At 31.5% G+C, this 10633-nt stretch overlaps 2 non-coding genes across 2 annotated transcripts; both read left to right on the forward strand.

The window, feature by feature from the left end:
* Window positions 1-8376: 8376 nt before the first annotated feature.
* Trnad-guc lies at window positions 8377-8448 on the forward strand. Its single transcript has one exon. It is a non-coding gene; the product is annotated as a tRNA-Asp (tRNA).
* Window positions 8449-9259: 811 nt separating this feature from the next.
* On the forward strand, window positions 9260-9331 carry Trnad-guc. Its single transcript has one exon. It is a non-coding gene; the product is annotated as a tRNA-Asp (tRNA).
* Window positions 9332-10633: the final 1302 nt, after the last annotated feature.

Here is a 10633-nt window from a genome sequence, read left to right on the forward strand (position 1 = left end):
ATATCATCTTCCCCCTTCTTTGACTTTCTTGTTTTCTTTTGTCATAGCGAGGAAGTCATTCCGTCCATTTATTGTCTTCTGTCGCAATGTCTCCTGTCCATTTCTATTTGAATCTTTTACACTCCTTTCGATACATACGATATATCAGGCACAGAGTAATACCAGCCTGTATATTATTTTAAACTACTCTCTTGACTATAGCAATTATTAGATTAATTTATTGAAAATTATTTTTATTAATAATTATTAGATTATAGTAATTTTTATAAATTCACCATCCACAATGCGGCAGTGGATAAAATATATAGTGCGTTTCCTCCAACCTAAGAGAAGAATCCTCGACCCATGAGATCGCCATGACCTTTCTGGCTGGCTGAGAAGTTGTATATATCCTCATAGGTTCAAATAATTTTCTGATAGATTAGATTTCTGTAGATTTTTACTGCCTTACAAAATTCATATGCCACCCCAGAAATATACATAATTCTTAATATCTAAAAATGAATTGCCCACTTCAGACTACAAGACTAGCTTAAATGATAGTTTTTAGAAAGAAATTACTTGAAAATTGTTAATGAAACACAGTATAAGTAGATTTCAAAAGATATAATGAAAAACTGAAATTACATTATGTAAAAAAAATATTAAAATTTAGAATAGAGGGCTTAGCTATCAAATTGATTGTTACGTGGGCGTGGGACCCACGAAGGGTAACACTAGTCTTTCCCTACCTGACGATATTTTTCTTGGCCCTACGAAAATCAACGTCGTCACATAGAATTGAAACATTTGAATGTACAATGAAAATCCAATTTCAAAACGTCTCGACAACAAAGACTAACATCTAAGTTATTCACGTAATAAAATACCAGGACAGTCCCGTTCAATGTCTATTGGCTGAAATTGTACTGGGACGATTTGATTTAGTCTAAGACATTTGCCAACCGCTATCCATAAATTTATGCATAGCTACTAACTCATCCGGCTGCGATTTTGCTTTTTGATCAAGATGCTCTTCATCTTAGAATGTTTGTGTGAAACTCTGACAACTTTTAAATGAGTTTTTATGGGTAACTGAAACACGTCGTATCGGTAGACCCCTAAATTCACCGCGTTACTATTAAAAGTAGTCCCAGCGCGGGGGCGTGTATATTGACTTTACAACAATAAAAAAAAGTTGGTTGTATAGTAAAGAAAATTATTTATTTATTTAGTATTCTTACAACTAAAATAAATTATAAATGACTAAATACAAATATACTAAGTAAACTTCAAACATTATGAAACTTAATAAGGAAAAGTGCAATAAAAATTATAAAATTCATTTTACTAATTAATACCTAATTCTTGATGTATAATATTATAATTAATATTTAGGTTATTGTAATTAAACAATTACTTGAATGTATCTAAACTACAAGTGAATAAATTCTAAGTTATATTGAGAGTAATTTGAAATATTAAATAAATAATATTTAGTTTTCTATGTACAGACAGGTCAGTTGCAATAATATATATAGATGGCGCGGGAATTTATGAACGTATTTGCCATCAAACGGCTCTCATAAAACGTTGCATGTTATTTCCCTTTGAATGCTGAGCGCTCTTGCTTTTAAAATCTTCGTATGAATTATCTGTTACGTTTTTATTCATTCGTTTCGCTAAATATATTTTATATGTATGAGCACCGTTGAAGCGGTGTTAAGCGGCTTAAATGGTAGTAATTGCTTGTTTGACGAAATTCTAAATTTGAAATTTTACAGTCAAAAATACGGAAGTCAATTTCCGCCTGCATCCGATCGGGAACAGTGAATTTTAAATCCATCAGTTACAGATAACGATGAACGCAGCCATAAAATACAGCGTTGAATCGCAGAATTATTTAAACAGTGTGGACATTAAAAAACGATCACGATTATTTAGAATACAGTGCTAAAACACACATTAAGTAATTGTACTACTGTAGAATGCACAAATGTAAAAAGGCACCATACCTGTGTTCTTTCCGTATACTACATTTCGACTTGACTGCAGGTTAAACCAGCGATGGTTTTGCAATAAAAGAACTCGTGATACCACAGAGCATTAAAGTTTAAAGTTTGCGAAGGACTTGCTCCGGCCTAACTAGTTGCTGGCCCGAAGGCCCCAGTGTCTGAGGTCGAGAAGTTTTATATATACTTAGCGGCCGGAATAACTTCTATGTAGAAAGTGCGATGCTACACTGTGTCACTTGTAAGTTAGACGTTTAAACGTGCAACGCACTAGTGGATAATGTAGTCTGTGGCCGGAGTTTCAATAATCCCCAGTCGGGTCAATCAGCCGAGTGGCCCACGGGCAATTGGGGAGTGATCGTTTTGTTTCCATCACTTTTCATTGCCCGGTCTATGTTTTATTAGCTTTAAGTGCCTTTATAGCCAGAATCATAGCTATAATTTGTGTAATTTAAAAACTTTTAAAATTACATGTGATATTTCAAGGATACTTCGAAAGACTTCTAGAATATTTTTAAGTTTTCCGTGAAAACTGTATTTATGATAATTATTATATTTGACAACACCGAGTATAAAACAATTCGTAATCTTGCGCATTATGTGGTCTAGAAAAAGTTATTGGAAAGTGAAATTTATTTGTAAGATAGATAGATAGCACCGATGACCCCAGATGGTGTATTCCTCGCTCAACGAATAAGTATCGCAATACAGGGTTGACATGCCAACGTTAAAGGTACACTGCCATAGGGACAATTTTAAATTTGTTAATTGTTAAATTTATTTGATTTCAATATCATAGTTTACAGGAACCATATTATATATATTTTTAAAATTTATTTATTTATTAACATTTCGTTGCATTACATAAAAGGAAAATATTAAACATAATTTAATGACAAGCAACTGGGGGCCTTATCGCTTTAGAGCGATTTCTTCCAGACTTCCATTACAACACAATTTATGTAGTTAAAGAGAATTTCTTTCACAAATATTTATTGCAGCTGTGTGTAACGAAACTGTTGCTGAGGTTTGCGTGATCACAATATAAGTATCTATTTAAAAAATACCTTATATGTTTATAGCGGGATATAAATTTTTCACTTGTAAAGATTCTATAGAAATCAAGTTATATCTAAAAAGTAACACGATTCCTGATTTTACCTACACTGCCTAAATTCAACCTCAGAGTGTTATGCGTCGGCACTACGTCATACTTTGTACCAAAGAAGGAACTTACACGACCAAATCAATACAAATAGAACGAGATCTCTTCGAAGTTGGTAAGGAGTTCTCAAGTAAATTTGGTTTGAAATCTGAGGTGCAGTCTGAGTTCTGGTAGTTGTAAAACTTTGTGCTTTGATCTAAGTATTCACATAGAAAATGTAAAGTTTAGATCTTCCGCTTTTTGGACACTTTTTGATCTTGATTTTTAAATCATTTTGATAAGAATCATGGTAGTGTAGATTTAAGAACTGTTTTGTGTACTTTATTCATTTCAATTTTATTAAACACATTCTGTAAAGACAGTTTTGTTTTTTTTTACACGCACAATGTATGCAAAAGTTTCCACAGGATATACCTTCCGGAATACGCTTTATGCTATACGCTAAATGGCATATTGTTCTTTGACTATTGAACGTAAATCGTAATAAACGAAATTATTCATTCTATCACTTTAGTATTCTGTGCATACAGATATAGGCATAGAATTTAGTACTGACAAGGTATTCTATGACACCCGAGAGAGCTATACGTTAGGCTTAGTATTATCACAATAGTTGAATGTATTAAATGTTCCCGGTATGTTATTATTAAAAAATAGACATACTAATAGGTTGGTATTCTATAAAGCCATAGCAAACAAATTTCTTCGTAAGTTGATACAAGTAAGAATCAACTTTGTACTTTAATGGAATAATTTTAATTGTATGGCAGGGTATTAAACGCACGACCTCAAAGTTTACAGATAATTACACACTTGCAAAAACAGCTGGTCATACTCAAAAATCATTTTTGTAACTACAAAAGTAGTCTTGAGATTGATATTGCTGTTTAAAGAAAACACTTTTTTACTAATAAAAGACAAAACTATTCACTATATATATTAGGGGTTATTTTATCAAGAATAAAAAATGTTTTATATTCAAAGAGGTTTTCATGGTTAAAGTAACAAAGCATAATATAAAAAGGCCAAGATTTATAGCATGTAAAACGGTAGGCGTTAAAGTTTTCGCAACTTTAGCAATAAACTCAATTTGTTACACTCGCAAATGCAATTAATCCAAAAGTCCGCAAATATAATTAACCCTTTCCCCGGTCATCGGGATAGTTTTCTACAGGGCAACACCGAAACTATAAATCAATTGTTACCCGCATGGTTGAACGAAATTACCATATTTATCTTCTGATTAACATTCTAGTTTATACAGGCTGTTTAATTCACTGTTTCCAGTAAAACAAAAGCTTTTCAATTTTTTATCAATATTCCAACCAAATAAAATCAAACTACAGAGGCAAAAGAACGTCTGTTGTTCTTTATTCTCTACTCGTATCATAAATACGTCACAAATGCATAGAAGCTTCTTAATTAGTATGTATATTTTAATTTTGAATTTGTTATAATTAATTCAGTGATCATAATATAAGCATCTGTTCACGTTGACAGTTGCGTACTGTCGGTTGCCGGTTGCACGGAATTAGTCGCCATCTTGATTTCCCGCCGAAACCGCACTGCCTGCTGGTGTTGTTGATGATAGACGGTTTAATATGCATTAATACTTACCTTATGCGAAGTTTGTTTTTAATTATTTGTATTTACTTTCAAGTTTAATTATGAGTCATTATTATGTAAATATGTTTGTTTCAGTAAAATTCGGATAGATTTTAAAAATGTATTTCTGATTTAACTTTGTTATAAAGAACACTACTTTAATCTGTGAAATAACATTTTTAATCTGTCACGTGGCTATGGTCATTCATTATCTGTCAGATGGCGCGCTTGGGAGCGCGCGAAAAAGATTAATCAATATCCGTTTTATACAACAGATGGATCGACAGGGAGCAGTTTTTTAAATCTCAGCCAAGAAATAACACTGTACTAGTTACGATATAACATTTTCATAATATTTTAAAGTGAAGCTTTCTTTTTGTTTAACACATTTAGTAAACATTTATTTAAATTAAATTTCACAAATGGTAGCAGAAAAAGTAGAAAACTACTTCGCAAACAATAAACGCCTGATTTTGAGAGCATTAACTTTTAACAAATAATAAAAATTTAATGAGAAATAAGATTTAAACCTAAATACGCTGTAGGATTCGAAAATAATAGAGAAGCACGCATCATTGTTGCCATGTTTTCCATTCATATTCATGCTCTAACCAAAACAGTTTTGCAATTCATTTGCTTTGAAAAATATTCTGCATTGTGTCTGAGTGGCTCACCTGTGGCTAGGCGTTAATGGCTTTGCAAATTGAGGACACTACAGCATGAGATCAAAGGACCTAGTGGTTGTTTGAAGTATTCTGATGAAAAGTACGATCATAATTTAACACAGGATAGACTTGCTATAAGTGTTGTTTGGGGGCGAATTAATTATTAACTGTTGTTTAAAACTATATATATAAAGAGCGGACTATTTGTAAGGCCATATATTTTAGCAGTATATATAGTGTCTAACAGCTGTCAGTGTTATTTGCTAGAACTATGTTTGAGTATGAAATCTTTCCAGGTTCAAAGCTAAAACCAGAATAAATAAATCTCTCTTCTTTTAATTAATCTTACATAGGGAGTTAACTAGGTAAAGTACTCTAACTCGATGGCGGTCATCTAAAGACAAACTTAAGTCAAAGGTCGCTAAACAAAGATTCACTCAAATAGAACGTAGCCCGCTCGGGGCGACTAAAGAAATATTCGGTATGCAAACAATACTCACTTTGCCTCTCATATCTGCCAACCTCTTGACCTGAAAATCCCAAACTTTGAAGACCGCCTAAGGCGAAACGTAAAACAGAAGTATGAGCGATTTAACATAGATAAAAATAAAGATATGATTTCTAAAAGAGGCCACATAAACAGCGTTTACTTAAAAAAACATCTTCACAGCGCAATAAGTTTGTTACACCTCTATTTAAAATACTATATACTACCAATTGTGACTGACGGTTCCTGAATCACGTCCCAGCAAAAAGCTTTAACAACTAAATTATTTGAAGAAGTCTATTAGATATTAGATATGAGGGTGTGCAATTATTTAATAAATTACTGTCTAAAATTTTGCATACGCAATATTGGCGCGTTTGAAAAATTTCAAAAAAGGCATTATATTAAAGATGCCCGATAGAGTGAACATAGTAGAGTGAACATTGGGATGGCGAATGGCGACGTGCATCTCGCTCGTATATAAATATTAAGTTTCTCATGTAAATAAAATACATTTTTGTAATGAGAAATAAAGTTCTTATAACATTAAATCGAATTTATAATTTCCTGCATTAAAACCTGTGGAAAAAGAACTTCTAGTTGATAATTCTTTATCCTTGGTAAACAATATTTTGTTCTTACAAATCATTAGATAATACTCTATAATCTCGTTGGTTCTTTTTTCAACAAATTTATGATTCAGAGTCGAGTTCAGTCGTGTACGACTCAATAAGTAACTATACAAAAATTGTTCATTTTAACAAATGGAAAGTGGAAGACTCAATCTAATACATATCTTAATATTGTTTTTAATCATTACAACTCCCACGGGTAAAAGTTAATTCACAATATTCGTGATATTATTTATTTTATATAAAGGCGAGAATTAGCTGTCCAATAAATTATAATTTCCGATGCATTTAGCTCATAACTAATTAACTTTGTAATTACATTGATAAGCTGAACTGAATTCAGGGCTTAAAGCTAATACCTAAATAGTTGACGTCACTAATTAATATATGGCTCGATAATTGTATTAGTAAAGGATCTTTAAAAAAATGAATTGCAAAACTCGAAGTCAGAACTCTAAAGATCGTTTTAATAAATAAAAATTGTATAGAAAACCCTATACATTCATTTACTTTTCTGTTACAACTTTAATACAACAAATATTACATATTATGTTGGTTGTAACTAAGAAAACATTCACGGACGCTTTTATTTATAGCCACACTGGGCCACACATAAGAAAAAAAGAAAGAAAGTTTTATAAGATGTATCTGTATTATAATCTTTGACTATAGGATTTGAGGGGACGACAAAAGTCAGATGTAAAGCATCTTGTTAGTATAGGACTGTCAAGATGCGGTCTACCCTCGAATAACAGGTATATTTTTATTACATTCCATTTTTATGGGAAATAATGACATGGTTTTTATCTACAAAATATCTAACGTTGACAGAAAAAGGGAAGGTATGGAGCATGAAAAGATTTATGAATTTGTCACATTTTTAATATAATATTATGTTTACCTGCTATCAAATCCCATAAAATCCATAAAATTTTGTACCGTCAAATTATTATTTTTCCATCATTTTGAAGAAAACAAACCAATAAAGCTACAACCTCCTTAGTTTATTTGAGTCCGCTTTTGTAATAGCCAAGAAGATGATCAGCCGTCTCTGCCTCATGAGAACGGATATCATTAAAATTATAAACAATAATTACATTATCAAGGACATTATATTTGTATTCATAAGTCATGTTATAAGCTATCTAAAAGATTTTCATAAAAAAACCACGGCAAAACGGGTTTGTGCAATTTCTTAGGTATAAAGAATAAACCTACGTAATAAGATTAGTTTTTGTACTATCTATCTCCTATAATAAAAAAGTAACTAGATATTGAGATAATACTCCCTTAGGCAAGTGTCCGACGTAGTTAACGAGATAAGGATAAAACTAGGACCAATCAACGTTCAGATATTCGAATTTGGAACGCAATCTAGGAGATTCGGTTCTAAAGTCATCCGCGCGTCATCCGATTCCAAGATAAAAATCCCGGATAGCCTCGGGATGGGGCAGGATTGGGCCGGGTATAATAGACAAACCCGATTACAGATTTCCCCGGGCGACATTTTTGAATGATTACTATCAATTCTCATTCTCACTTTTCTTAAAAGCATCCGTTTCGAGATTTAAATATAATAAATTCATATTTATCGACATATGTATATAAAAACAACGCACTCTAATGGTTATATCAGACACTCTTAAATTTACAAAATTAGTGTTCGGGCGTTATCAATTAGTTATCTGTCATTGTAAAGTCGTATGATTTATTCACCAATCTAAATTGTATTAATAAAATTCTTATATGATAGCAATAACATAGAATGACCTCACGATCTATTTTAGCTATAAACGAGTTCTAATCAATAATTTGCAAGTCCTACTCATAATCCTCGGTAGTATAGTGGTAAGTATCCCCGCCTGTCACGCGGGAGACCGGGGTTCGATTCCCCGCCGTGGAGATTTCCTTTTTTTTATTTTTTATACAATTCTTTCTATCAAGAATAATTAATATTTAATTATATGTATTCAATGTTTACCAAACAACTAGATTATATTTGTACAGATACAACGTACGTATGCATGATTATTTCATATTATAATATAAAGAGTTTAAACTTAGTATTTTTACAACGATATTTTTTTATTATTACGATCTAAAACGTGCGCTGACGCAGCGTCACATTTCGATTTAGCGATGACCTAGTATTTGTTATTGTGTAATGATTTAAGGCGAAGTTTTGTCTAATAACTTTAATGAATTTATTATATTTGTGATGTAAATGTTAATGTAGAGAAAGTTGTCACAATAATACAAAGATTGCTGGAGCCCACGAACAAAAACTCCACCAGCGCGTGAATATCGAGGTAATTCAGCTTTTTGAATTATGTCACCACGGGCCTAGTGAGAAGATTGAAATTTGGAATCTATTCGAATTAGTGGAAAAAGTAGTTCACAAGAACAGAATGACTTCTCCTTAATAGATACTGTGATGGACAAGGACTATGTTAAATATGCTTTTAAGTAAATTAAGCTAGACTTTGATTATAATAGACAAATCCAATTACAGATTTCCCCGGGCGACATTTGATGTAAGAAATAAATTAGTCTGAAGTTAGATCGTTATGATATAAGATTTCTTAATATAAAAATAGATTATAAAAAAATATGTTTATAAAATTACCTTGAATCAGAATAACAATTTAAAATTATAACGTCCTATTTCGGCTATTAACGAATTCTAATCTATAATTTGGCAATTTCATTCACAATCCTCGGTAGTATAGTGGTAAGTATCCCCGCCTGTCACGCGGGAGACCGGGGTTCGATTCCCCGCCGTGGAGATTACTTTTTTAATTTTTTAAAATTTTGTGTCACGTATAACTTTTATTTTATTAAATCTGTATTATTTTACCCAATGCTGTAGATTGCTTTTTTACACATCGTCAACGTATGCATAATTGGTTGAATATTAAGAAACATTGTTTTTCACTATGTTAATTATTATATTTCAAATATTAAACGTATATTTAAAGAAACGTAGCTGGATGGAATATATCATATTAAAATTTATCATCAGAACAATATTCAAATAAACAGATATTTGTTTTTATATTTCTTATTCTGATGGGTACAAGAAGAGAGAATTAATATAAAGTATATTTATATAATAAATTTATATAATAAATATTCTACATATTTTCGAAAGCCTTTAGTAGGGGGCAACAATAATCTGCCGAATGTGGCGAGTTTCCCGCGGTTTTCTTTTGTGATAGAAATAATAAAAAGGACGGATTATTATCGTTGGATACATCTCCAACCCTTATGTTTTCAATACATTTCTTATTTTACGTGTTAACATTTTGTACATCTTTGTCTGGTTTTAAAATTATTTGACCACAATTGCAGTACTTACATGTATTTATATGAATCTATTGCTTTAACGTTATAAATAAACTACTTCATTCATTATTTAAAACTAAATTGCAAGAGCAATTCTTGTATATATTTCTATAATTGGAATCTCGGAATCAGCTCCAACGATTTTCATGAAATATAGTATACGGGGGTTTCGGGGGTGATAAATCTAGCTAGGAATAATTCCGAGAAAATCTCATTTTATTCGTGTTTTATCAACTTAAACATAGAATTGCTCGTTGAAAGATGTCAGTCAAATAAAAACTTAAATATGAATATATCTTTATTCGATCTATAATTATCTTTATTCGATAATTAGATTCATAATTCATCATTTTATTAGTATGTAATTCGTATTTAAATATAATTTCTAAAAAATACAATTTATAAAAATAAAAAATTAAAATACCGAGCAAAGCTCGGTCATCCAGATACTGAGCGATAAATGGAAAAACACATTAAACAAAAAGTAGTGGCGAAATTTTCCTTGGAAACATCGCGTAAATCCATAAATTTGTGGCCAAACAGATTAAAGGCCTGTAAAAAAGCCAAAGGTAGCCATTTCGAATAGAATATTTTGTTAATTTTTGCTGAGACTTTAATAATAAATTTTAATAATATAATTAATAAAATATTATGTATTAAATGCATTTGCGGAGAAGTCTTGTGGGCATTACACGGGCTTCACGGAGCGACCTCATTACTCCGTGAATTTCTGCAGTTTCGCC

This window comes from Pieris rapae, chromosome 8 (assembly GCF_905147795.1).
Source record: "Pieris rapae chromosome 8, ilPieRapa1.1, whole genome shotgun sequence".
Taxonomy (NCBI): Eukaryota; Metazoa; Arthropoda; class Insecta; order Lepidoptera; family Pieridae; genus Pieris; species Pieris rapae.